Source organism: Lissotriton vulgaris, chromosome 8 (genome assembly GCF_964263255.1).
Source record: "Lissotriton vulgaris chromosome 8, aLisVul1.2, whole genome shotgun sequence".
Taxonomy (NCBI): domain Eukaryota; kingdom Metazoa; phylum Chordata; class Amphibia; order Caudata; family Salamandridae; genus Lissotriton; species Lissotriton vulgaris.
The window spans coordinates 1203899138-1203925116 of record NC_141696.1 but is presented as its reverse complement, the minus strand read 5'-3'; positions in this window follow the sequence as shown (position 1 = coordinate 1203925116).

The following is a 25979-nucleotide window of genomic DNA, read 5'->3' as shown; positions in this document are numbered from 1 at the left end:
TCTTATACTTGGTTTTTCTTTTTCCTTTTTCTGGCCTTGCTTAACTGGACAAGGAGGGGACAAGGGAGGGATGGGGAGGAGGGGAGGGGGGCGGAATCCGAGACCCGTGCTTCCTGCTGCGGGGACCCTATCCTGTAGACACTGCTCGTATTTCTATTGCATTACGAATGATGGAGGCTCCCTGTAAGTGGCTCAGAACTGATGTACCGATTGACGAATGTGGTCTCTTTGTTTTTTCCGTTCTGATGAAAATAATAAAAGATTTAAACCATAAAATAAAAAAATTGTGCCAGGGAGTGGGTGGAATGGGAATGTTTTGTAGGAAACCAGCTGACATTTGGATTTAGTTTTGGCTCAGGTGCTCACATATTTAGTGACATCCTGCTTTAAGATAGGTGTCCCGAAATGGTGTTTGAATAATTCTAGATTTTTTGTTTCCTCATATCTCCTACCATATCTGAGTTGTGCAACTAATTCAGTAACTTGGTGCATTTTTCTAGTAGGGAACTATAAGGTCTTTCTTTTATACAATAATTCCTGGCTTACAGTTCTAGGTAGTCTATTTTGTAACCAAGCAGTAACAGTTAATGCTTGTGTCAAATGTTTGCTTGGGATAGGTATTCTATAGACCTATTCACAATGGCTAAATTCTGACATGTTTAATTTTTTATTTTGTAGGATTAGAGATGGTAAGGAATTTCGGGTGATATCTTCAATCTCAGGAGGTGGGTAGGCTCTGGACTGGGCATCTGCCGTTCCATTTATTGTGTCTGGATGAAAGGTTATAATGAAATCAAAAGTGTGATGATAGAGACCTTCACTGGACGAAGGCATCAAACGTATCTGGCCTGCAAAGAACTTTTCTTGGGCATGAAATTCAAATATCCCTCACTCTGACTTTCCCACCAAAAATCAGTGGGTTTACCAGGACCTCATCAGGGGGCTATTAGATATAGGGTGCCCTCTTCAGTCACAGCCTGCTGCCTTGCCCTGCTGAGAATTTTTGACTTCGATTTCAGATACTAAGGGCCTGATTTAGTTCTTGGTGGTTGGGTTAGTCCATCACAAAGGTGACCAATATCCCGTCTGCCGAAATATAAATCCCATTATATCCTATGGGATTTATATTTCAGCGGGCGAGATATCCGAGGATGGTGACCTTGTCTGTTAGATATAACGGGGTGCTGCTCGCGATGGATTTTTAAATAAATATGTAGATGGTTATGAAGATTGTGTGGGCCTCCAAGGGGAGCCAAAGGAGTTTATTTACTTATTTATGTTTTTTATAGAGCATGAGCGGACACCCTAAGGTACTTTGGTGCTGGAAAAAACACATATCCCAGTTCAACAGTTGAAAATGCACACATAAGCCTAATCCGTTCAATCAAAAAGCCAAGTCTGGATCAGCTTCCTACAGTTCACATTTCAGTTATGAACTTTCGGATTTAGTTTGTGATGGAATAGTGAGTCACCATTTTGCAGTAACTACTGATAAAGATCTTCCTCCTAGCGTTGATCTGCAAAGTCTAAGTGCATTTACATGTAATGCCTGTTTCAGTTTAAGTTTCAGAGTGTAAAAAGAGTAATGCCCTGTTAGAGGGCTATGTTTACCCCCATACTAGGTTTTATGAGCTATGCACAGTGCTATGATAGTGATCATTTGCTGGTCAGGCAACCAATTGCGTTTAGCTAGTGCTCCCAAGATGGAACTGAATTTTCAGAGGTTTGATATCAGTCTGACTGCTATAATTTGAAGTGTTTGTAACCTTTTATTGTAATTCGTCTGAAGTCCTAAATACACTGAGTTACAATAGTCTAATCTGGAAAAAAAATGTATTGACAGTTTGAACCCTTTGCTGAACTGAAAACATATGAGTGGCTATCTTCAAAAGCCTCAGTGGGAAAAAGAACATTTTAGTTACTGAGTCTATCTGTAGTCAATGTTGATGCAGTATACATGTATTTTGATCCCTAGATTGTTTACAAAATCAACATTGGTTGGTCTTTGGCCCAAAGCAAAAGTACAGAAGGGCTAGTACAAACAGTGAGAGGATGAAAGTGAGAAAAGATCTACATATTTCGTTCGATCTGCTTTACATAATTTTGTCCCATCCACTAATAGGCAAGCAGTTCTGCAGATTGGCTGCTTTCCACTCTGGCATAACATGCCCCACCAAAAGGATCTGTATACAACTGCGTACATGAGAACACTGAGTCCACTTATTAAATCAACTGAAGCAAGATTGCATTGTAGAGATTGCATACTGAAGAAGAGAATACAACCATTGAGGTGCTCCCACAATTTAGGGGTTTTGATCTCAACAAAGAAGTTCTGAGTTTTACCTAAAAGCTTGAGACAGAAAGCTGCAAAACCATTTTAATGCTACTCAGATCCATTAAGAAGGGGGTGATGTGATTAGATTTCTTCAGGCTTTAGATGAGGCATGCTGAGGCATGTAAGATGCCCTTAATGGGTGTGAATCTGGAGTCTAGGAGAGCATGGAGCAGGGTGTTACCTCTTGGTACAAAAGCTAGAACAGCATTTTCTGAAATAGGCTTTCTTGAAGGCATGGCTTGACTTTCTTTAACAGAGAGAATTGGGGCAAGCCCTCTTTTTTGGCAATGTGTTTCTTGAGGGTCCCGTTGTTGCCCAGTGTTATTATTGGCAAATATCAGGAATCCTGTCTTCGTTTTATTGATCTTCCGATAGATTCTGAACATCCATATCTGAATGATGTACAGGCAGCATGTGAGGAGTTGGATGTCTGAAGGAGAGGAAGACTTTCAAGAAGAGTTGTGTACCATTGGAATATTGGTGAATCTTGATGCTCTTATCTGCTGGTAAAACAACAAGCGGCTCCATGTAGAGGTTGAAGAAGACATTATGGAACACTAGATGACTTTTGGGGCCTGGCCACCTCCCAGTATCCATCTTAGAACACTCACTACCTACTTCTTGAAATGCCATTTTCCAAGAAGGAAAGGACATTAAAGCAATTCTTTTCTGGATGCGTTCCTAGGATTTTGACTTCCATTGCACTAAATATTTGAACAACTGCCTTCTATGACACCTTCAAAAAAGAATGAAGATTCTACTCTTCCAATCCCTCCCTTACTATAAAGAATTAAAACTTGTGGCAAGATCTATTGAATATTAAACCTAAAAGGTTCTCTCCAAAACATCTACAAGCAAGCCAGTAAATAACATGTAATCATATTATGCTAAAAACCATCATTTATTTAACAATATTTTATGTGACTTTCTGCTTTACATTACATCCTTGTGTACATTTGATGACGTGCTGGTACCCTCTTTTTATTACAAGTTTCTGTGTTTATTTTCTGACTCATGAATGGTTTTACACTGTTTGACATGCTTTTATTTTACCTTTTTACCTTTCATATGCTGTGTGTAAAGGTCACTCTTGTAACCTGGTTTTACGTTAGGCACCCTTTCCCCTATTAGGACTGGTCTACACTATGCAATACTGCTAATAAATATAATAAAGAAATAAACCCTAACACAATAAATTAATTAGCCCTAAAGAAAAACTAATACTGCTAACTAAACCTAACCGTACACGTAACCTTACTAATATTAACCTATCTTACCCGCCCCACAAATACTACTCGAGTGGGCACTCAAAATTAGATCCATAAAAATAAATATTGAAAGGCCAAAGGCTGTATTTGAATCCTGTTAATCCATTGAAATAAAGGGGCAGACGTATTAAAGTTTTCAATGGTAGTAACAACTCAAATTCACAAAATTTGAGGGTTTGTGACCATTAAAACAGGTTTGGAATGTACTAAACTCCTTTAAAGATTTTGATTTTATTACGAATTGGCACTTGGGTTTAGAAATAGCTACAGATTCACTATTTAGAAAGTGTGCTATGCGCGTTCCACCATATTCCAAATTGTTATGATATGTGTCAATGGTTTGCAATCATGATTCTGGATGCAAACCATTGAAAAGTTATTGACTCCTAATTTGGTTGGTGAATGATTTACAAAGGGAAGTGGGTCCCCTTTGGACACCTTCCCCTTTGAGAATCAGAGCGGCAGCTTTGCGGGGAATAGGCAATGGTCAATGGGACCGCTGCCAATTCTCACTGAAGTTTTGTAAAACGAAAAACATGTAAGCAGTCCCATTTGGGTTAAGAAACTTGGGGCCTCATTTATGAGAAATGACGCATCGCTGCGTGAAAGCAGCGATGCGTCACTTCTCACTGCGAACTCCTTGCGTCATGATTGATGCGTTATATTTATAATATGACGCATCATGTCGCAAGGAGTTACAGATACGTCAGTATTTCTGATGTATCTGTAGGCGCAAAAGTGACGCATTGCTGGAGTGTGTCACAAAAGTGACGCAACTCCAGCAATGTGTACTTTCACATGGGCAAGTCCCATGTTGTTAGTGCTTGCGTCAGTCTTACGCCTGCCATGAAGCAGGCTTGGGATTTTTACGCATTAGCGGCCAAGAAATGGCGCAGTGAAATCTTATAGATTTCACTAGGTCACTTCCATGGCCCTTTCTTGCGTCAAAACGCCCCCCTTTCATACATTATACCTGGCGCAGGTATAATGTGGCGCAGGGGTTTACAAAGTGACGCATCTCCCTAGATGCGCCACTTTGTAAATATGGCGCAACAAGGTGCATTTTTTACGCCACTGGTGCGTCACAAAAAGTGACGCACCGGCAGCGTAAAAGTGACGCACAGCCTCATAAATGAGGCCCTTGGCCTTTTTAAATAGAAAATCTATTTGAAATACAAAACTTGTAAATCTTGTAGACTTCCACCCCTACCAAGGTAGCTACTCAAATGAACTTGCGATTTGGGACCGGTCTAATTTTCATTATTCAAGTCGTTCAGCCCCCTCCCCCCAAATGATCCCCCCCACTCAAATCACTATATTATGAACCGATCTATTAGTACACAGACAGATTCACAAAGTTATTTTCTGGTAAAAAAAAGTCGGGTCATACTTCGCGACCAGACTTTGTTACCAGTAACTTCATATATCTGCCCCTTAATTTCATTTATTATGTTGTGGATTCCATATAATGGCAAGGCGAAAGGGCATAATTAAAATAATTATTATAGGGCAATTCCAACTTTGTGGTCAAATAAAAAGATGCATTTCAGCAAAGAGATCCCTGCCATCCTTACTACCAATAACAAATAAGAACTATTTCATTGAAAATACTTTTATAGAGTGCATGTTTTCTGTAAATCTACACTGATGAAGTTTGATGAGTTTCCCAGATGTCCCAGTATTTCAACATGTTCTTTGTAAATGTTGCGAAACGATAATTTTCATAAAATCCCTGTTTATAAATGAGTGCACAAAATTGAACATTTATTTAGAAAACATATGCAATGCATTTATATTAATTGTAAACGCACACACGCATTCAAAAAACAATTTGTTTGAAATGGTGCCTTAAAGGGGATGTGCCTGGTCCTTAGGGAAAATACATGCTTAGCATGAACCTTTGTATACCTCTACCATGACCTGTACAATCATACCTCCCAAACACTTAATAAATCACGTCGAAAATCTGGAAATCATGAACATCGAACATCAATAACCAAATGGAAACACATTTGAAAGAACACATTCCTACAGAAAATAAATAATAAGGAGAGAAGGCAGCTTCCTCCTCATACTCCAACATCAGAGAGTTCCAGAAGGGGGTGTGGGGAAGGGAACAGGTGACTAAAACTGAGAATTGACAACCACAACACAATGAGGCATATTCACAAGCCCCTATCGCCACCGCAACGTCACTTTCAGTGACGTTGTGGTGGCGATAGGGGCCTTGCCTTATTCACAAAGCAGCGTTAAGCCACTTAACGTGGCTTAACCTCATGCGCGTTAGCCTAAGTCCGCTCGCACGCTGAGATTTGCGAAAACGCATGTTACGTGACGAGCTGGGCTCGTCATCAGCGTGCGAGGAGGCTATGCCATGACGAGCCCAGCTCGTCATCAGCGTGGAAGGGGTTAACGCTGCCTTGTGAATAGGCCCCCTTTCACGCTGTGGTCAGCGTGAAAGAGGCATGCAGTGGGTGGTGTTGTGGACGTTTCACCGCAAAAACCTATTGATATATACGCTGCCCCCTATTCACAAGGGCAGCTTAAATAGGAGCTAATGCCAAACTTAAGATCAGGAAAACCCTGGTCTTAAGTTGGCGATACGAGGAGAAATGCTTTATTTCTCCTTGTTTTTAAATTTTCCATGTGTGCTGCCTTGTGCACTTCCGCTCGACTTTTCCCTGGGGGCACCGACGGACAGAGCGGGGCCTCATACTCCCGAGCGGTTGCCGGGTGAGGTGAGGTCTTCACCCACACAAAGCTGGGAAGAAGATGTTCTTCTCCCCTTCCAGTGGGAATTCAATTGTGACGATTCCTGGTAGATATGTAACTTTACTAGTACATCATTTGTCCTTTTTATTTAACACATCATTTACAGTTGCAGTAGCGTTCTCTATGGTCCTGAAGAAAGCCGGGGCACTGCCCCATGGGCTGAAACATGTCGACCGTTCTGCACAGCGCCACTGGGTAGCCATACTACTCGGCGTGTTTTTAATGTATGACACATAGGTTGCGTTTTGAATGCTGCACAGCGCCTGTGTAGTCAATTTTAATTTATCACTATCACTCAAGCACTGCACTTTAGGACACACTATTTCTTCACTCTGGACATTATGGCTAGATTATTGACATCCACTTCCACAGCGACACTACTTGGTCAGTTGTGATTTGGTATGATCAACAAAACATCCCACATGACGCGAAATCCACCATAAAGGGTGGTCTGATGGGAGTTTTTCCAGCCTATGTTTCTCAACAACATATGTTCACACATGCACCCACTGTTGCACATTTGCCAGCACAGCTGAACCCCCTCTTCTCAGACCTAGTCTGCTCTCTTTTGTATTTTGTATCTTTGTCTAGGGGAGTGAGCAGAGAGGTCATTAAATATTCCCCTTGACCCTCCACATACTTGTTTTGTTTATCGGTTTAAATCAAAATGCTCCAACTGTGGCTATCAGGCCAAGCTTGACTAGGGCACATCCAAAAGCTCAGTTCGACTGTGATGGGGCATGGGCCAGTTAGGGGAGTTACGCGGACCTGCTGACAGCACCTTGGGTGTACTGATGTTCTGGAATGATGCGTTGTAAAATGGAGAAGATGCGTCGCAGTCAATTGTGATGCAACAGTTCTGAAGTCGGGCAACGTCGTTAGTGTCAAGTTTGCGGTGCATCGGTTCCGGAGTGTCGATGTGGAATTGCTGGGCTGTAGGCAGTTTAAAAAGCTGTACAGGGCCGGGAATGCATTGGAGTCGAATACGGTGTGGCGCAGACTTCGGTGATGCGTGGTGTGTGCATAGTAGCTGTGATTCAGAGACACTGTGTTGGCACGTTGCATCGTGCACAAGCGGTGTCCACGGCTTTGGTGCAGGCAGTGGCAATGCATCAATATCTCAGGCAATGACCCAGTTCTGAATAACGTTTTGGTGCTGTAGCACCAAACACTCAGTACCATGGGCCCAGGACTGGAATTGGCACCACTTGGCAGAGGACTCTCAGCAGAGGAGCCCAGGTGCTAATAGAAAGATACAAGTTAAGTCTTTGATATTTCTGAGACTTTAGAAACAGGAGGCAATCCCAACAAGCCGCTGGAGATCCTATAGACAATCAGTGCTGCAGGCCCACTAGTAGCTTTTGAATTACAGACACTGGGCACATATAGTGCACTATGTAAATGTAAATGTTTTTGTATAGCGCACAGCTACCAGCAGTGGGTTTCCCAGCGCTTGTACGAATACCGCAAGGGAACCCTTCCTGGCTTTCCCTGTGAAGTGTCCACTCCTGGGCACCCCCATTGGCAGACCAGGCATCCCTCGCGTTTTGGGGGCCGTTGTGGAGACTAAGCAAGCTATTGCCCAGAGTTTCAGCGTGGGACCCATGAAGAGAATAGGCACTGAGGCGAGAATATCCGGTCAGGGGAATTAATGAGCCCGAGACCCGCCGGGGCAGGAATCGAACCCTCGTCCCTGGCCAGAGCTCTGCATCGAGGTCTGCCTGCTCTAACCATTGAGCCACACTTCTCCACTGACTTACCATAAATCAAATATGCCAATCATGGAGAAAGCAAATTCCATTACAATTTAGACACAGAAAACATGCACTTTAGCACTGGTCAGCAGTGCAAAATTACATAGAGGGGGCGTGGCCACGATGGCGATCTAGACCACAGCAGATCCCGCAGGCTCCCAGTGTTAAACCCTCCCCGGGGGCTAAATATTGCTTAATTCCCTCCCTGCAGAGCATCGCGGGTGGGGGAGTGCTGGTGGCACACTGGAGCCACCGCCGAGTACAGCCTATGCAGCCGGGGTCACTGTACGAGAGTCTTGTGACCCGGCGCCGGTGATGGTGAAAAGGCGTCCTGGTGAGGAGAACGCTCCTTGGAGGGGGCCGTGGGTCTGCGGACGCGACCCTGTGCTCCGGAGAACCTGCAAGTTGGCTGCAGCTCGCCAATTACCCCTATGCCTGTGTCAGTGAAGGAGCAGAATTCGCACAGCAGGGCGTGCGACAGTCCAGAGGCCGCAGCGAGGTGAGGGGGGGCAACCCAGAGGCTCCTGTGGTTGGGAGTGGAAGCCAGCGGCGTGAAAATCGAGCCCAGGGCTCGGGGTCTTGCCTGGGGCGGACGGGTCCTGAAGTGCCCGAAACTAAGCAGAAATAACAGGCCCCCCATCCAGAGGCTGCTGCCGGACAAGTGCAACACACGACGCGGGGGCCAGCTGACTGGTAGGGTGAGGCGGCCGGGGGGCTGCGGAGTGTGGAGGCCAGGCCCGAGTCTACCATCGGCGCCATTTTGTAAGGAGCAGAGACGGTGAGGGAGGAAGAGACCTGCCAGTCCCGTATCATTGGAGTGTGGCCCTACATCGGTGGACACGATAAGGGGGATTTTTGGTGGGGCTCCTGCAGTCACACTAGGAACGGAGCGTGAGTCTAAACTACCAAGGGCTGGGGGGCACTGCATAGACTCTGGGGGCAGCCAGGTGTCTGAACCTTATAAAAGCGCTCCAAGGCAAGCTCCATAGAGGGCCAGGCAGCGGGCACAGTGACCCCCCGCACAGGGCATATCAGGAGGTGCAGTGCTGGCACAAGCTAGAGGCCCACCCACTGAAGCATTGGACGGTGGAGCGCACACCTTGGAGGCCCCGGCCTCATACATGAGTGGTAAGTGAACTGTGGGTCCTCATGGCGGGGCCCCTGAAACATTGGCCTGGACATGCAACCTGCCCGCTTTGACTGGAGGTGCGCCACTGCAGGGGAACTGGTGGCTGAGAGCGCACACTAGGAGGGAGAGCGGTGAGCTGTGGCCTCACGCCAGAGCGAGAAGGAGTACGGGAGTCCAGTGGGCTGTGGTCTCCTCAATCTCATCAGGGGCGTAGCGGTCACACTGAGGTGAGCCGAATATTCACTGATCCGGCTGCAAAACCGTGTTCAGGGACTCCGCGGGGGCATTCCGGGGAGCCCCAACGAACGGATGTGTGGTGGAGTGACCTGCCACAGCAGAAGAAGGGAGAACCGGGAGTGGTGGCGCGGAAAGGCCCTGCACCTGAATTCTAATCGTCCGTTAGGACATACGTGCCACAGCCCACAGCGCAAACGGTGAGCAAGCGTGAGGGGGTCGTCGTAGCAAGGAGAAGTGGCCGAGGTGTCCCAGTGTCAGTACCGAGGTGGGAGACATCACAGGAGTAGTAGGAGCAGTGACGGTCAACGTAGCATGGCCGGCTTGAGAAAGAAGGGGGAGCGCATGCTCACGGAGATGCTCGGTAAAGGCCAACCCAGAGGGGACAAGGGGCCTTCCTCCCCGACGGCAGCAAAGCAACACACAGACCCAGGCGATGGTGAGGTGCTGATCACACAAGCTTTTCTAGAGACTTTGTTCAACTCCCTAAGCGAAGACTTCCAAAAGCTCAAACGAGAGATAGCTGGGGAGGTCCGGTAGCTGCGCTGACACGTCGACGGCCGAGGAGAGAGTAGTGGCCATTGAAGAAGTGGACCAAACAAGGAGGGAGGATGTGGAACAGCTCCAACAGAAACTCATAAGACTGAAGGATCAGCAATTCGATCTGCAGGCCCACACGGATGATTTAGAAAATAGATCCCGACGAAATAACATACGGGTCCGAGCGTAACTCTCAAGGATGTCACAGGATATTTGCAGGACTTTTTTTTAGACATTTTGGGGGAAACGGCGGACTTCGACATTCGAATTGACAGAGCACACAGGGTGGGGTTGCCGCAGCGGGTGCAGGCGCACCCCCCCACCCCGATATCCTAGACTTTCTTCTGGATTTTCCACTTAAAGAAGGGATCCTTAGAGAAGCACGGCGGAAACAGCCCATTCAATACCAAGACAGCCAGTCGCCTAATACCAAGATGTATCTGCCATTACGCCCCAAAAGAGGATAGCATTCAAAGTAGCCACAGAGTTCCTACGCGGCACAGGGATCCCATACTCTAATATTTGAATGGAATGGCACCTTGCAACAATTGCGGTCCCTCCGGGACACTTGTGCCTTGCTGGGGATTAAGCAGACGGAGGAGCCCTCATCACCGGGGCCTTCCTAGCAACATAACAGGGGTGGTTGGCAGACGGTCAGGCGGCGGCGTTCTGCGACCACGGATCTGAAGCTAGACCCGCACACTATATCACATGAGAGGGCTCGAGCCATCCAAGAAGTTTCCAAGGATACTCCACCGACGGGCTGAGATGTCTGCGACAGGGGGGACTCATTTGCACTTCAGCATTGCAAGGTCCGAGGGGGTGCGGGCGGGGGGCCGTAGAGGTCGTCACAGCTGCTTGTTCCAACAGGTACCTTTACTGCAGGCCTACGATATGGACTACCAGGCCTGGGACTATGTTCACCTGTTGGGTCTTTGGTGTTGGGCTTAGGGAGGGGGGGGAGACAGGTGGCTGGGAGTTCGGGTCACAGTGGGGGGGTGGTGGCGAGGGTTATGGGCTAGACAGCCAGCTTTGCTGGGGGAGGAAGGGACGGATCGGGGTTGGGCGGGGAGGGAGGGTTCTGGTGTGTCGCAATACAGAGGGTTCAGGCAGGGCAGCGGGGGAAGGTCAGCTTCCCTGAACATCTGCGTAGTCCAGTGCGGACCCAAATATGGTTGATGATGTCTTGAAAGTTCTCACCTTAAACGTGAAAGGACTTAATAACCCAGTAAAGCGGAGGGCCGTCATATCCTTCCTGGAGAATTCCGGTGCTTCGCTTTGCCTGCTACAGGAAACGCACCTGCTCTCCAGGGACTGGCATTGAATGCGCTCCAGGGCTTTCCCCCAGCAATATTACTCCTCCACTGTGGAAAAGAAGGCTGGGGTAGCTATTCTATTTGATAGACACTTTACAGGCCATGTGGGCGACAAGATTGCTGAAATTAAGGGCAGGCTTCTGGCGTACAATGTTCAGGTGGGAGGCAGGTCCTTGGTTATTGGGTCGATATATGCTCCCAACACAAGGCAAGAGGCTTTCCTCGCATGTGTCTGATGTCCTTGCCTTTCAATCACGATACACATTGGTGGGCGGCGATATTAATCTGGTGATGGACTCCGAAAGGGATAGGTCAGGCCACCACTTTGGTGTTACGGCAGCAATCTCAATGGAGGGTAAGCAGTGGTTGGCCACCAGAGGCTTTTTAGATCTTTGGCGGGAGGCGCATCCCAACTCCACTGGGTACATATTCTACTCTCATGTGCACCACACCTACGCTAGGTTGGATCATTTACTGGGGTCTCCTGACCTGGCTGCCTCAGTGATAGACACAGATATAGTCCCGGCTGCACTCTCCGACCATGACTCTGTCACACTTACACTGAAGGTCCCTTGCACGAACCCGCACAGAGGCAGATGGCGTTTACGGGAGGCCTTGTTACAACCCAAAGGGGTCACGCAGCACTTACACAAAAGTATCCCGGAGTACCTTGGGCTTAATAACAGCGCAGATGTGCCGGTGGCAGCGGTATGGGGGCATTTAAGGGCGTGGTGCATGGAGACTTCATAGTAATAGCAGCAGCCGAAGCCCAAGAACGCAAAGATAGGAGACAGGCGCTATCAGTGCAGGTGTTGGAATTAAAACGGGTACACAGCCGCACGGGGCCCCTAGGATCTGGTGACAGCTAAAGGCAGCCAGGGCACAGCTGGCGGGCTTTGATCTCGATCGTGCAGAATATGCAACCTTACGCTTACGGCACACATATTATGTGTGAAGTGATAAAACGGGGCGCCAGTTAGCAAGCAAATGAAGGGCCGGGTCCAAAGATCAAAAAAGTCCGCTATTCAGGGTCAGGGGGCAAACGTTGCATGAGGATGAGCAGATAGCGGAAGCGTTCCTGTCATTTTATGCCTCGCTTTATGCTGCAGACCCAGCTTTAGATTCAGAAGGAGGAGACATCTACCTTAACGAGGTGGCGGTCACAGCACTAAATAGGGCTCGTGCACTTCCCCCGGATGCCCCAATACAGACGGAGGAAGTGGTATCCGCAAAAGCGCCTCAAGCCTCTGACACCAGGACCCAACGGCTTCTCCGCTGGCTTTTATAAGGCCTTCTGCCCGCTGGTGGCGCCTCTTCTCACCAAGCTATTTAACTCCTTCCGGGGACCGGGCTCAATCCCTCCTGACATGCTCGCTGCGGATATCAATTGTACTGCCCAAGTCCGGCAAGGGCACCTCACAGTGTGCCGCATGCACTCCAATTTCCTTCATCAACCTGGATCCTAAAATCTTCATGGGGATTCTGGCAGCGAGGCTCGGACCATGCTTGCCGGGCATCATAGAGCCCAACCAATCAGGTTTCATTCCTAATAGGCAGTGCAGTGATAACACCAAGCGTCTCCTACACGTTATTGATAAAGCCCACTTTAACAATTCGGACATGGCTCTCCTCTCTGTTGACGCCCAGAAGGCGTTCGACAGGGTGGACTGGGGCTACCTGGACAAAACTCTGGCTCGCTTTGGCATTGGGGAGTGTTTCCGAGCATGGGTCGCCAGCTGCTACGACGCAACCCAGGCAACAGTCCGGGTTAATGGCATTGGCTCCCACCCTTTTGATATCTGGCGGGGCACTAGGCAATGGTGCCCGCTTTCACCCCTATTGTTTGCGCTTTACATAGAAACGTTTGTGCAAAAAATATGGGACAATCCGGATATCACAGGCATCACTTTTGTAGATGAGCCATATACTATCAGCCTCTACGCCTATGACATACTGGTGGCAGTGGATAACCCTACACGAGCAGTGCAGCTTTTTTTAACTGAAATGGAACCCTTCTTGAAGATTTCTGGGTTCAAAAAGAATATGAGAAAATCCTTGCTCCTCCCACTAGGCTGTAATGCCCGTAGGTCCACTGGTGGTCTAAAGCAGTTTGGGAGACTCTCCTCTCACCTGTCACTTCCGTGCCTGGGGATCACCCTGACTCCCAGCACAACACAGACGGTCGATCAGAATTACGCGGCTCTATTTGCTCAAATTCAGGGGGACCTGAAGAGGTGGAGGCAGCAACCACTATCCTGGTTGGGGCACGTGGTGGCGATTAAAATGTCCCTGCTACCCAAGGTCCTCTACGTGTTTCAAACCATTCCAGTGACTCCACCGATTGGGATGCTTCAGAAAATGCATGACGCGATACAGCAGTTTGTTTGGGCAGGTAAGCGCCTGCGGCTCCGTAGGGACTTGGCTAGATGGGCTCCGGCATATGGCGGTCTGGGTATTCCTGCCCTATTTAGGTACTTCCAAGCGACGCAGCTCCGCTACCTCCTGGAATGCAATCGCCCTGAGTGAGAAAAAAGGTGGCTTTCCCAAGACAGAGCGATGGCTCAAATGTCGCTATGGAAGGTGCCCTTTTTGAAACAATCGGACAGACCGTCTTATCTCAAGAAGTCGCCTATCACCCGCTCGATACTCAAGGTGTGGGATGTGGTAGAGGTCAGCAGGGGCCTCACTACTTTCCCATCACCTATCACGCCACTGTTTGACAACCCTGCGTTTCCCCCCGGGATGGAGCCCCGAGCGTTTGGCCAATGGAGAACCTCGGAATGCAAATCAGCAGGTCACATGTTTGATTTAGACATCTTTGTCCAGCTTGATGCCTTGAAGGAGATGTACACCCTAATAACGTCGCATCGATTTCAATACTTCCAGATTTGTCATTGGCTAACGCAACTGGACATGCAACCTCTGGTGAGCCGGCGTCTCACAACGTATAAGAAATGGCTTGTTATGAAAAAGATACACAGACAAGCGATTACGGACCTCCATAAAATGTTAAGCCCCCCCTTTCTATCTCGCCCTCTGCTGGCCAGAAGCGCTGGGAATCGAGCTCGGGAGGACCCTTACCGATAAAGAGTGGCACGATATCTACCACATAGTCCATCATACCGCCAGGAACGTGGCAAGTAGGGAGTCGGCGGTTAAGATTGCATACTACTGGTATTTGATGCCAGTTTGGCTGCAGGGTAAACCGAACCACAGTCTAACATGCAGGAGGAGGTGTGGCAAGTTGGGCACCTTGACTCACTTGTGGTGGGAATGTGAGGAGGTAACAGACTATTGGAAAGTAGTAGTAGACGACATTAACACGCACTTTGAGACGGAGATTCTCCGCTTTCCTGCCTACACACTACTCGGCCTCCCAAACACCCTTACTTTTCCACAGAAATCGAATAGGGGAAGACAAATGGGGTTGGCAGTGGGGGGTGGCGACACACCATATCCTCTCGCTTTGGGGCACCACGAGGAGACCTACTCACACGGGTTGGCTGCACAGACTTTGGTATATACTAGGTATGGAGCTGATTCAAGCAACTCTCACACAGACCACAGACTCCTTTACCACCACTTGGCAACCCTTCCTAGCGTTGCTAGCCAGGGAATTCAACGAAGTTACATGCCCGAGATACCTTAGGTTGCTACGGCTTACTAATGAGTCTTCCACAAGGGCCCTCTCCACATGTTAGGGCCAACACAGGCAGGATATCTGTTCAACACCAGGAGGAAAGAAGCGACACACCGGTAGGGGGGAGGTGGGGATGGGGGAGTTGGGGGGCCCGGAACAGGGGGGAGTTTGTTTGATCACAGGGCGTTTGGGTGCACCAAGGGTCGAGGGCTATCCCTTACTTTCTCTCATGGACACATGATACCACCTAGTGGCATAAGCGGTTTTCTATTTGCTATCAGGGGGAGGTTCAGCAATTCTGGACGGGGTTGCCTTCGGGGACCATGTTTGCTTTGCTGTACTGTGTTTGATGCACCAACAATTAAAATTAATAAAACAAATTTAAACAAAAAAAAAAGTACAGAGAGTCCTAAAGCCAGCAAAATGAAGTTCAGCACACAGTCAAAACAGGAGGTCAGAAGGCAAAAATTCAGGGGAAACCACACCAAAAGATGCTAGGTCTAACAAGAACCATTATATAGTAAATGACAAACTAGTCACTCTCTCATCCTTTCATCTTTTTTTTCTTTCGATGAGAATCTCACTATCAGTCATCTAATTCAGAACAATAAGCTATTTGCACCTAATACAAAAAGTGTAAGAAAATATATTGAATAAACGAAGTGAAAAAGGTAGATTCTGCAAAACAATTTACTAGGATTCCATGACTCTAATCGTATGTAATGCTGCCTACGAACATGCCTTGATTCACTTTCTCAAACTTCTACCATTGAAATCCTTGTAGGGTAGATCTATTTAGTAGATGAGCAAGTGTTGAGAATAGTTGCTCCCTCATATCACATGCCAGCCCCATTGATGTTTCTTCTACTACCTGGGAAGAAACTGTAATTAAAAAGCTGATTCTGGTTGATATGCAAAATATAACAATTTACCCTGCTATAGAATTATATTTATGTGACGAGAAAGTATTTTGTAAAGACACAGTGACATAGTCATTCATGGAAGAGATGTTAATTCACCGGGTTGGATTCGTTTTTTAAGTTTTTTATTTTGATGCAGTGTTGCATGTTTAGACATTTTGGCAAGGTAGATGAGTGGATAGTACCAGATTAAACTATATGGCTCGAACAATGAGTGCCAGCTTTGAAGCCAAAGAACCTTGCTGGGCAACCTGACATGCTGACATTCTATGGGCCTATTTTGTGGGCTCTGCAAGGAATATTGAGAGGCGGGACACAAGATGGCAGAGAGACTTCTCAGGGGTTCATCCAAACTTGGATTCCCGCTTTAATGTTATGATAGAAGACCACCACATAGGGCTATAGGCATACTGTACACGACATGAAAGGACAGTTACGAAGAAAGAGCCGATATTCTACCCTTCTCATTCTACTGGGATGTTCAGGGGACATTCTCATCCTCTGCTTAGCTCATACAGTAACTATTTCAAAGGAGGGCAGTCATTTCCAAAGGGAAAACTGGAACTGTCATTATCAATGTAAACCAAGCTCCGAAATAGATTTAATTATTGGCATCTGTGGCTGGGTCACAAAACATTTTTAACTGGTTCTATTACTTGTATGTTGGCATCAAATAAGACAATACCTGGTGCAAGGTATTATTATGAGTGCCGATTTGTAAAGGTGGCAAAGTGACTAAAGAATATTTGCATATATTTTTGCAGTTGCATTTTATTGTGGTGGTGATGTGTTGTGCTGTTGTATTTCTGTGCTGTATAGTGCAGTGTGTTTTATTTTATTGTGAGTGAGGTGTTGCATTCTGCTTTGACTGCTTAGTTCTGCTCTTTTAATTTTGTATTGTGCGATTATTTTGTTTTGTACTCTGGCGCCTTGTTAGTCTCTGTAGCTACTTTAGATGCTGATGAAGTTAAGTCAAGTCAAGTCAGAGAATTTATATAGCGCACTACATACCCAGAGGGTCCCAAGGCGCTTAGGGAGGGGTGGGGGATTACTTGTCAAATATCCACGTTTTAAGTTTCTTTCTGAATGCTAGGTGGTTCTGGGTAAGGCGAAGGTAAGTGGGAAGTGAGTTCCATGTTTTAGATGCCAGGTAGGAGAAGCATCTACCTCCCATGGTGGTTTTGTTGATGCGAGGTACAGTGGTGAGGGCTTGGTTGGAAGATCGTAGTTGGCGGGAGGGGGTGTAGAAGGACAGTCGTGTGTTGAGGCATTCTGGTCCGATTTCGTAGAGTGCTTTGTGTGCGTGGGTTAGGAGCCGGAAAATGATCCTCTTATTGACGGGAAGCCAGTGGAGGTTTTTCAGGTGTCCAGATATGTGTTCTTTACGCGGGATGTCTAATATGATCCTGGCTGAGGCCTTTTGGATTCGTTGGAGTTTTTTCTGGAGTTTAGCGGTAGTACCTGCGTAGAGGGTGTTTCCGTAGTCCAGTCGGCTCGTGACCAGAGCGTCGGTGACCGTTTTCCTAGTTTCGGTGGGGATCCAGCGAAATGTTTTTTTGAGCATGCGCAGAATGTTGAAGCAGGATGAGGAGACGGCGTTGACTTGTCTGTTCATTGAAAGTGAGGAATCAAGGATGACGCCTAGGTTCCGTGCGTGGTCTGTCGGGATGGGTGCTTTTCCAAGGGCTTCTGGCCACCAAGAGTCGTCCCATGCGGAGGGGGATGTACCTAAGATGAGGACTTCTGTTTTATCTGAGTTCAGTTTCAGACGGCTGTGTTTCATCCATTCGGCAACTTCTTTCATTCCTTCGTGTAGGTTATTTTTGGCGGTGCTAGGGTCATTGGTGAGTGAAAGGATCAGTTGAGTGTCATCCGCGTAGGAGATGATGTTGAGGTTGTGTTGGCGGGCGATGGCCGCGAGGGGGCTCATGTATACGTTGAAGAGGGTGGGGCTGAGTGAAGATCCTTGTGGTACACCGCAGATGACTTCAGTGGCCTCTGACTTGAATGGTGGAAGGCGGACTCTCTGGGTTCTTCCGGTGAGGAACGAGGTGATCCATTCAAGTGCTTTTCCTTGGATTCCGATGTTTCTGAGGCGCTGTAGAAGGGTGCTATGGCAGACTGTGTCGAAGGCTGCGGAGAGGTCGAGGAGGATGAGGGCGACTGTGTCTCCATTGTCCAGTAGTGTTCGAATGTCGTCTGTTGCTGTGATGAGGGCGGTCTCAGTGCTGTGTTTTGCTCGAAATCCGGACTGTGAGGGGTCGAGGGATTTGTTGGCTTCCAGGAAGGCGGCGAGCTGGTTGTTGATAGCTTTCTCGATGACTTTGGCTGGGAATGGAAGGAGCGAGATGGGGCGGTAATTTTTGAGTTCGGTGGGGTCCGCTGTGGGTTTTTTCAGAAGGGCGCTGAGTTCAGCGTGTTTCCAGCTTTCCGGGAAGGTGGCGGAGTTGAAGGAGCAGTTGATGACGTCTCGGAGGTGCGGTGCTATGATGGAGTCTGCTTTGTTGAAGATGTGGCGAGGGCATGGGTCAGTGGGGGATCCTGAGTGGATGGAGTTCATCAGGCGGATGTGTCCTCAGTGGAGATTGGGCTCCAGTCGTTAAGGATGTTCAAGGGGGGTGAATGTTCAGCAAATGGTTGGGTGGGTGGGTCTCCGGGTTGGTTGTCGAAGCTGTTGTGGATGTCTGCAATTTTGTTGTGGAAGAATGAAGCTAGTGAGTCGCAGAGGGCTTGAGAGGGGGTGATGTCGTTGGAGTTGACCGAGGGATTGGTAAATTCGTTGACGATGTTGAAAAGTTCCTTGCTGTTGTGGGCGTTGTTATCTAGTCGATCCTTGAAGGCGGTTTTCTTGGCCTTTCGGATTAGTTGGTGGTGTATGCGAGTGGCGTTTTTGAAGGCGTTCTTGGTGTTGGTGGTTGGGTCTTTTTTCCAGGCCTTCTCAAGGGAGCGGCAGAGTTTCTTGGACTTCTTAAGATCATCGTTGAACCATGAGGCCTTCTTGCTGCCAGGTTTGTTTTGTCGTTTTTTCTTTTTCTTTTTTTTTTTATTTTCAAATTGCAAAGTAAGTATACATACAAATTGACATTGAGGGTCTGTGGCCCCCCCCCCCCCTCCCCCCACCCTTCTATGACAGAGAAGAAAAAGGTTACAGCGGGAATTGGAATAATGGGCACAAAATACACCAAAAGAAAAAAAAGAAGAAAGAGAAAAAATAAAAAAAAAAGCTAAGAAAGAAAAAGAAAGAGGGAATAGAGAGAAGCAGACATAGAAAGATGCAGAGAAAACTATCTGGGATGACTGGCTCCGAATAGTATAAAAAAAGGAACCGAAATACACGAGCTAATCGGGCAGAGTCAGCCAGTTGGTTAGATTTTCCCACACCTCAGTGCCCTTTCTACGGCCCTTACGTCCTTTTTTTGCATATACAGCTATTTCCAAGTGGTATGTTGCCATAAATCTGGCAAGCCATTGCGAAAAAGAAGGGGGTTCTGGGTCTAACCAGGCTGTAGCAACCCAGATCCTCCAGACGGCCATTGCTATAAATGTTGGGCCCTCCCTTTTCAGATGTGGGGCTTCTGTTTGTGTCCCGAGCATGATGGTAGTGTGGTTCAGAGTTATTGGCTGGGAGGTGACTCCTCTTAGAAACCCCTGTATTCGATTTAAAGTAGGCGCGAGCTTGGTGCAAGAAGCAAATATATGTATGGAGTTGGCCCCGAATTCAGCACATCTGGGACAGAGAGTACCTTGGCCGGCCCCCCATTTTGCTATTTTGCTAGGAGTAATATATAAGAAGAAAATTGTTTTAAAGTGCTGAGCTTGTAATTTAGCGGACAGTAAAATATTTTGTGAAAGAGTAAGTGAGTTACAGAAAAACGTTTCTAGTAGAATCAAGTTTAGTAGACCATTTGCCTGCGATACTTTGCAAGTCGTCAGGAGTCTGTCTATTTATCGAGGGATTTGTTGGCTTCCAGGAAGGCGGCGAGCTGGTTGTTGATAGCTTTCTCGATGACTTTGGCTGGGAATGGAAGGAGCGAGATGGGGCGGTATTTTTGAGTTTGGTGGGGTCCGCTGTGGGTTTTTTCAGAAGGGCGCTGAGTTCAGCGTGTTTCCAGCTTTCCGGGAAGGTGGCGGAGTTGAAGGAGCAGTTGATGACGTCTCGGAGGTGCGGTGCTATGATGGAGTCTGCTTTGTTGAAGATGTGGTGAGGGCATGGGTCAGTGGGGGATCCTGAGTGGATGGAGTTCATCAGGCGGATGGTGTCCTCAGTGGAGATTGGGCTCCAGTCGTTAAGGATGTTCAAGGGGGGTGAATGTTCAGCAAATGGTTGGGTGGGTTGGTCTCCAGGTTGGTTGTCGAAGCTGTTGTGGATGTCTGCAATTTTGTTGTGGAAGAATGAAGCTAGTGAGTCGCAGAGGGCTTGAGAGGGGGTGATGTCGTTGGAGTTGGCCGAGGGATTGGTAAATTCGTTGACGATGTTGAAAAGTTCCTTGCTGTTGTGGGCGTTGTTATCTAGTCGATCCTTGAAGGCGGTTTTCTTGGCCTTTCGGATTAGTTGGTGGTGTATGCGAGTGGCGTTTTTGAAGGCGTTCTTGGTGTTGGTGGTTGGGTCTTTTTTCCAGGCCTTCTCAAGGGAGCGGCAGAGTTTCTTGGACTTCTTAAGATCATCGTTGAACCATGAGGCCTTCTTGCTGCCAGGTTTGTTTTGTCGTTTTTTCAGTGGTGCTAGGATGTCGGCGCTGTTGGATAACCATAGGGTGAGGTTGGTGGCGGCTTGGTCGGGGTTTGAAGAGTGGGCTGGGGGGTTTAGAAGGAGTGATGAGGAGATCTGGTCGATGGTGATTTTGTTCCAGTTTCTTTGCAGAGTTGGTTGGGGGTGGTTGATGGGTTTGGGCTTGTTGTAGGTAAAGTGAACGCAGCTGTGGTCAGTCCAGAGGAGAGCCGTAGTGTGGCTGAAGGAGACGTGATTGCTGGAGGTGAAGATAGGGTCGAGAGTGTGGCCTGCGATGTGGGTGGGGGAAGTGACCAGTTGTTTAAGTCCGAGGTTGGCGAGGTTGTCCAAGAGGGTGGTGGTGTTGCGGTCGTTGTTCTTTTCAAGGTGAAAATTGAGGTCTCCAAGAAGGATGTAATCTTTGGAGGGGAGCGCGTGTGGAGTGATGAAGTCTGTGATGTCTTCACTGAATTGTGCGCGGGGTCCTGGTGGCCTGTAAAGGAGGGTGCCTCTGAGTGTGGTCTTGGGGTCGATGTGGATCTGGAAGTGAAGGTGTTCAGAGTTGGCGAGATTGACGTCTGAGCTGGTTGAGATGTGGATGGATTTTTTATGGACGATAGCGATTCCTCCTCCTGTGTGGCCGGTACGGTCCTTGCGTATGATCTTATAATCTTCTGGGATGGCAATGGTGATGTCTGGGGCGGAGGAAGCGTTCATCCATGTTTCTGTTAGGAAGGCGACGTCTGGAGAGATGGTGTCTAGTAGGTTCCATAGGTCAATGGCGTGCCTGTGGACCGAGCGGGTGTTGAGAAGGATGCATTGTAGGTGGTTGGGGTCGGGAATCTGTTGTGTGAGCGTAGCGGAGTTGGTGACGGTACCGATGAATTTGCAGGAGTAGCATGAGAAAGGTCCATGGGTGTGTCCAGGAGCGGCTTGGACGCAGTTGGTGGAGCGGCCAGGGTTAAGGGCTAGGAGGGTGGTGGCATCGTAGGTGATGCGGGAGGGGTGGGGGGTGCAAGGGCCAGGGGGTATGGCGCTGGGCGCGGTCCAGGCGCGGACGGGCATAGACGGGCTTACCTTTGGCGCACCTTCGGCGCGGATTGGGCGCGGTCGCTGCACGCGGGAACAACTGTCATATATGGGTAGTGGAGGGGGAGGGGCGAGGGCGGCTCAGCTGGGAGGCGGGGCGGGCACACGAGGACGACAACAACAAACAAAATGGAGGCGGAGGGGGGAGCACAGCGGAGCGCTAGAGGCAAACGCGCTAAAAAAGTCAAAAACAGCAGTATGAAATAAACAAAGCGCAAATGAAGCAAAGCGGCAATCAAGCAGACAGCAGGGAAAAATGATATGGCAATTTTCAAAGCAATGCAGCGCTACGATACCAGATGTCTGCAAAGGACACTGGGAGCGACCACTCAGCCCGTGAGAGAGGAGCGAGTCACGGCGCCTTCAGGGAGAGGAGCGCTATTTCTGGTCAGTGGGAGGGCGGCTCAGCTGGGAGGCGGGGCGGGCACACGAGGACGACAACAACAAACAAAATGGAGGCGGAGGGGGGAGCACAGCGGAGCGCTAGAGGCAAACGCGCTAACAAAGTCAAAAACAGCAGTATGAAATAAACAAAGCGCAAATGAAGCAAAGCGGCAATCAAGCAGACAGCAGGCAAAATGATATGGCAATTTTCAAAGCAATGCAGCGCTACGATACCAGATGTCTGCAAAGGACACTGGGAGCGACCACTCAGGTGTAATCATCACACAAACCCCTCTATTGGTTGTATGGATCTTTTTTCGTTGATTTGGAGAGAAATCTCGGAGAAATCATTCACACACATTCCCATAAACTGTGAAGACCAATGGGGCTCCACGGGAAACAACAAGAAGCGTAATGAGTTAAAAAAAGATTTCTTGTCAGATTGAGTTAAATTAAGGGAAGTAATCTATTAAGGATTCAGACTTAAGCATCATTATTAACATTTTAAATAGTTTGAAGTCCATTCTTCTAGATAGGGAAAAATAGAACATTAACAAGAACTACATAAGGATTGTAAAATTTCCAAAAAGTGTGTTCCATGAAGGAAACCCCTAGTCTAAATTGAGCAGGTACAGGTCAGTAAAGTGCATTTGGTTAGGCAAATAAACTAAGATGTCAGCTTCTGAAAACAAATAAAGGTCTCTGATGACAGAATTTGAATGCTTAGGCATAATGCCCTTTCACTTGGGCAGTAGAGATTAGCAGAGATGAGAAGAGTATTTTCATTTCAAAGTCAGCAATCATCTCCCCTCTAGTCTAAGAACACACACTATTATTATTATTTATAAAGGCACAAATCTGCAGCTTGTTCTCACTCTCGTGAGGCAATCATATTACTCCATACATCAAGAACTGGCTAACTTGCCTCTTTCTTAGGGTCCCACAACAAACCATGCATGGCTATGTCCTTGAATTGTTACACTGGATAGATTGCTGGGTACAATCAGCTCTACCCATGGGTCGCTTTCCCATCTAGGCATCTGCTTCCTCTTTCAATGAGAACCTCACTAACAGTTGTCTAATACGTAACAATGAACCATTCACTAGCTAGCTAAAAGTGTCTGGAAAAACAACATCTGCAATGGGAAAATACATAACGTGCAAAACAAAAAAGAATGAAATGTGCAGGCTTTTCAGCCTTAAATGTGTAAAATACGGCATTGAAAATGTCAATAGAAATGTGGCTAACTTAAGTTACATAGCATATTAACTTGGGTGCTGCTCATAATGGCTAAAAAAGGTCACTTACTACAAATTGTATGATTAATATGGCTTCATAATTTAGCAATGTACATCACACTTTGCTCATAAATGTGTTAATGATGCACATGTAAAAATTACGCTCATCCAGTGTCAACAAACAATGGTGCATATTCAGCCAAAAGCAGTACATTCCCTTAAAGTTTCAATGACAATCAACTATTTACCACTGACTAAGGTGATGAAATATCACTGCTCCAGTTCGTCAACTATTTAAAAAATCAGTCAGCCCAAAATAATCTGTTACATCAGCAGCTCTGGTACATACTTCACTTGATGCAGAACTTGACCTCATACCCTATAAATTATACTTTCATAAGATGCAAGTTTCATCATTTTCAACAGCTATTTGATGTGCGCTAGGATGATACATAGATATAGGCTTGAGCCAGAAAGGTAGAATCCCGTCATTGCTAAAGTTGTGCAGAGACTTCAACATTCGACAAAACAAGGACAGAGGCAAATTAAGCTGATGGTCAAATGTGTATGTACTATGTGTGGATAAAACACACAATTCCTAATTAAACAGAAACATTTTGAATTATAACAGTAGGATTTCCAGATGGCACAAATGGGCCAGGTTATAGTGACTTACATTTTTTCATTGGTGAGATCCATATTGGTGTGTTCATGTGCATTCTGTGACATAGGTCTATATTTTGCACCCACTCCACTGAGGAGACCCAATGAGGCAGAAACCAGTCTAGGGTTGCTTTTATTCCTATTAAGATAATGCGGCCTGGACTGAACTGACAGGGGCAGGATGAGACTAATTTGCATGGGGATGATCCCATTTGGAGTATCAGGGTGGGGAAAAAACAATGGACTAAAATGCAGCCAAAAGTAATTAACAGCGACAGAGATCATTTAAGCACTCCTCCAATCATGTTGTGTATTTTTGAGTTAGACACCAGTGGTAGATATGCCCAGACATACGTCCTATGCTCTCTATGCAATATGACTTCAAGTGGCATCTTAATGAAGGGTTCAATAAGGCTGAAACCCATCTGTGGTTGCTTTTGTCTTATGTAGAAATGTCATGGCCAAGGTTGATTTGCATGGAGCTGGCTCCTATTTAAATGGCATAGTAGAAAAAACAGTGGTAGAACAGTGGTACTTAAAGTATGGCCTGCTGGCCACTAGCATCCCGGCAGACTTTTTCTTACAGCCCGCAGACAATCCTCTGGAAAAGAGAAGCAGGGAAGTAAAAGCTGTCCAAGTTCTGTTTTTTTTCCTGTCATTTTTGCTAATCAAGTAACTTCGTTTTCAGGTTTGGGGCTTTTTTTCTACAGGTCAGTTCAGCTTATTGTATGATCGGGCTGCCCTGCTACACGAGCAAGCTGAAATGAGTGTAGAAACAAAACACAGAATCAGAAACAAAGGTAACAATGTTACACTGGTATATTTATTGGGGCTCTTTTGGCTTTATTTGTACAGCTAATTCAGCTTGTACTGCCAGGTAGCCAGCCTTGCTCATAGGTGAGCGCTTAAGTGATTAGTCTGTGGAAGTTTATGGAAAACTGTGAACATAAGTATAACAGTCAGGGTTAGTGAGTCGGTGAGTGGGTTAGCAGTTGCCTAAAAAGAATAAAATATTCTGGAAATACTTTGGGCCCAATTCCAATGCGGTTAAGAAAGCCCCCTAACAACAATTGCTGCTTCCTAATCGGATCAGGAACATGTCTTTCTGACCAACTCGGAAAGGTTCCGAACGACTGAGTACGATGATGGATTCGGACAGCCTTTCCGAACCGTGCTATCTGACTCGAATCAGCGGTCAGAATCAGACTTTGCACCTGGAGCCTTCCCAATCGGGCCCGTGGGGGTACCCATGCATTCCCCCTTACTAGCTATGCACAGTGTGGCAGGCACTAGGAGGTGCCCACCACAAGGTGCCCAATATTCCCTAGCCACCCCTTTCTTCAATGGGAGCCTATGCATTCGGTCAGAACATTGGCTCCCATTGAAGTCAATGGGAGTCCGACTGAATCGTATGTGGAAGCATCCGGATGGATCATACTCGGTCGGTCGGACACTCTCGATCTGAATCAGTTGGAATCCATTCCCAAACCCATTCTGTCGGGAAAATTTCCAAACCGCATCGGAACCAGACCTTTTCTTCGGTCTTTAATCGGCAGGAACCTGCATATATATGTCATGGACATACTATAAATGAAATATTATTAGAAGTTAAACTAACATTTAGAAATGCATTATTTTATTAAGGAAGCTCATTTTGATCACTGCCATAGTTGCCAAATTTCCCATGTTCGGGTATCATCTACTGCTCAAGTCCTGGTTTTTTTCCATACACCCAATAGACCCAACTTAGGTGGCACACTCTTAATTTTTTAAGCACAAGAAGGCTTTATTTTAGCTGTCTTTGCATAAAATTGGCTCTGCTTCATGTAAGTCAATAGGGAAATAAATTCCCCCAATTTGTTGATCAAAATCCCCTTTTTGCAAGACGGCAGCATGCGTGCCGCAAGATATCCGCTGCAACCTTGAACTCGTTAATCATCTGCATTCCTGTGACGTTTTATTGCCGACAGGAGAGCTCGTTAATCAAC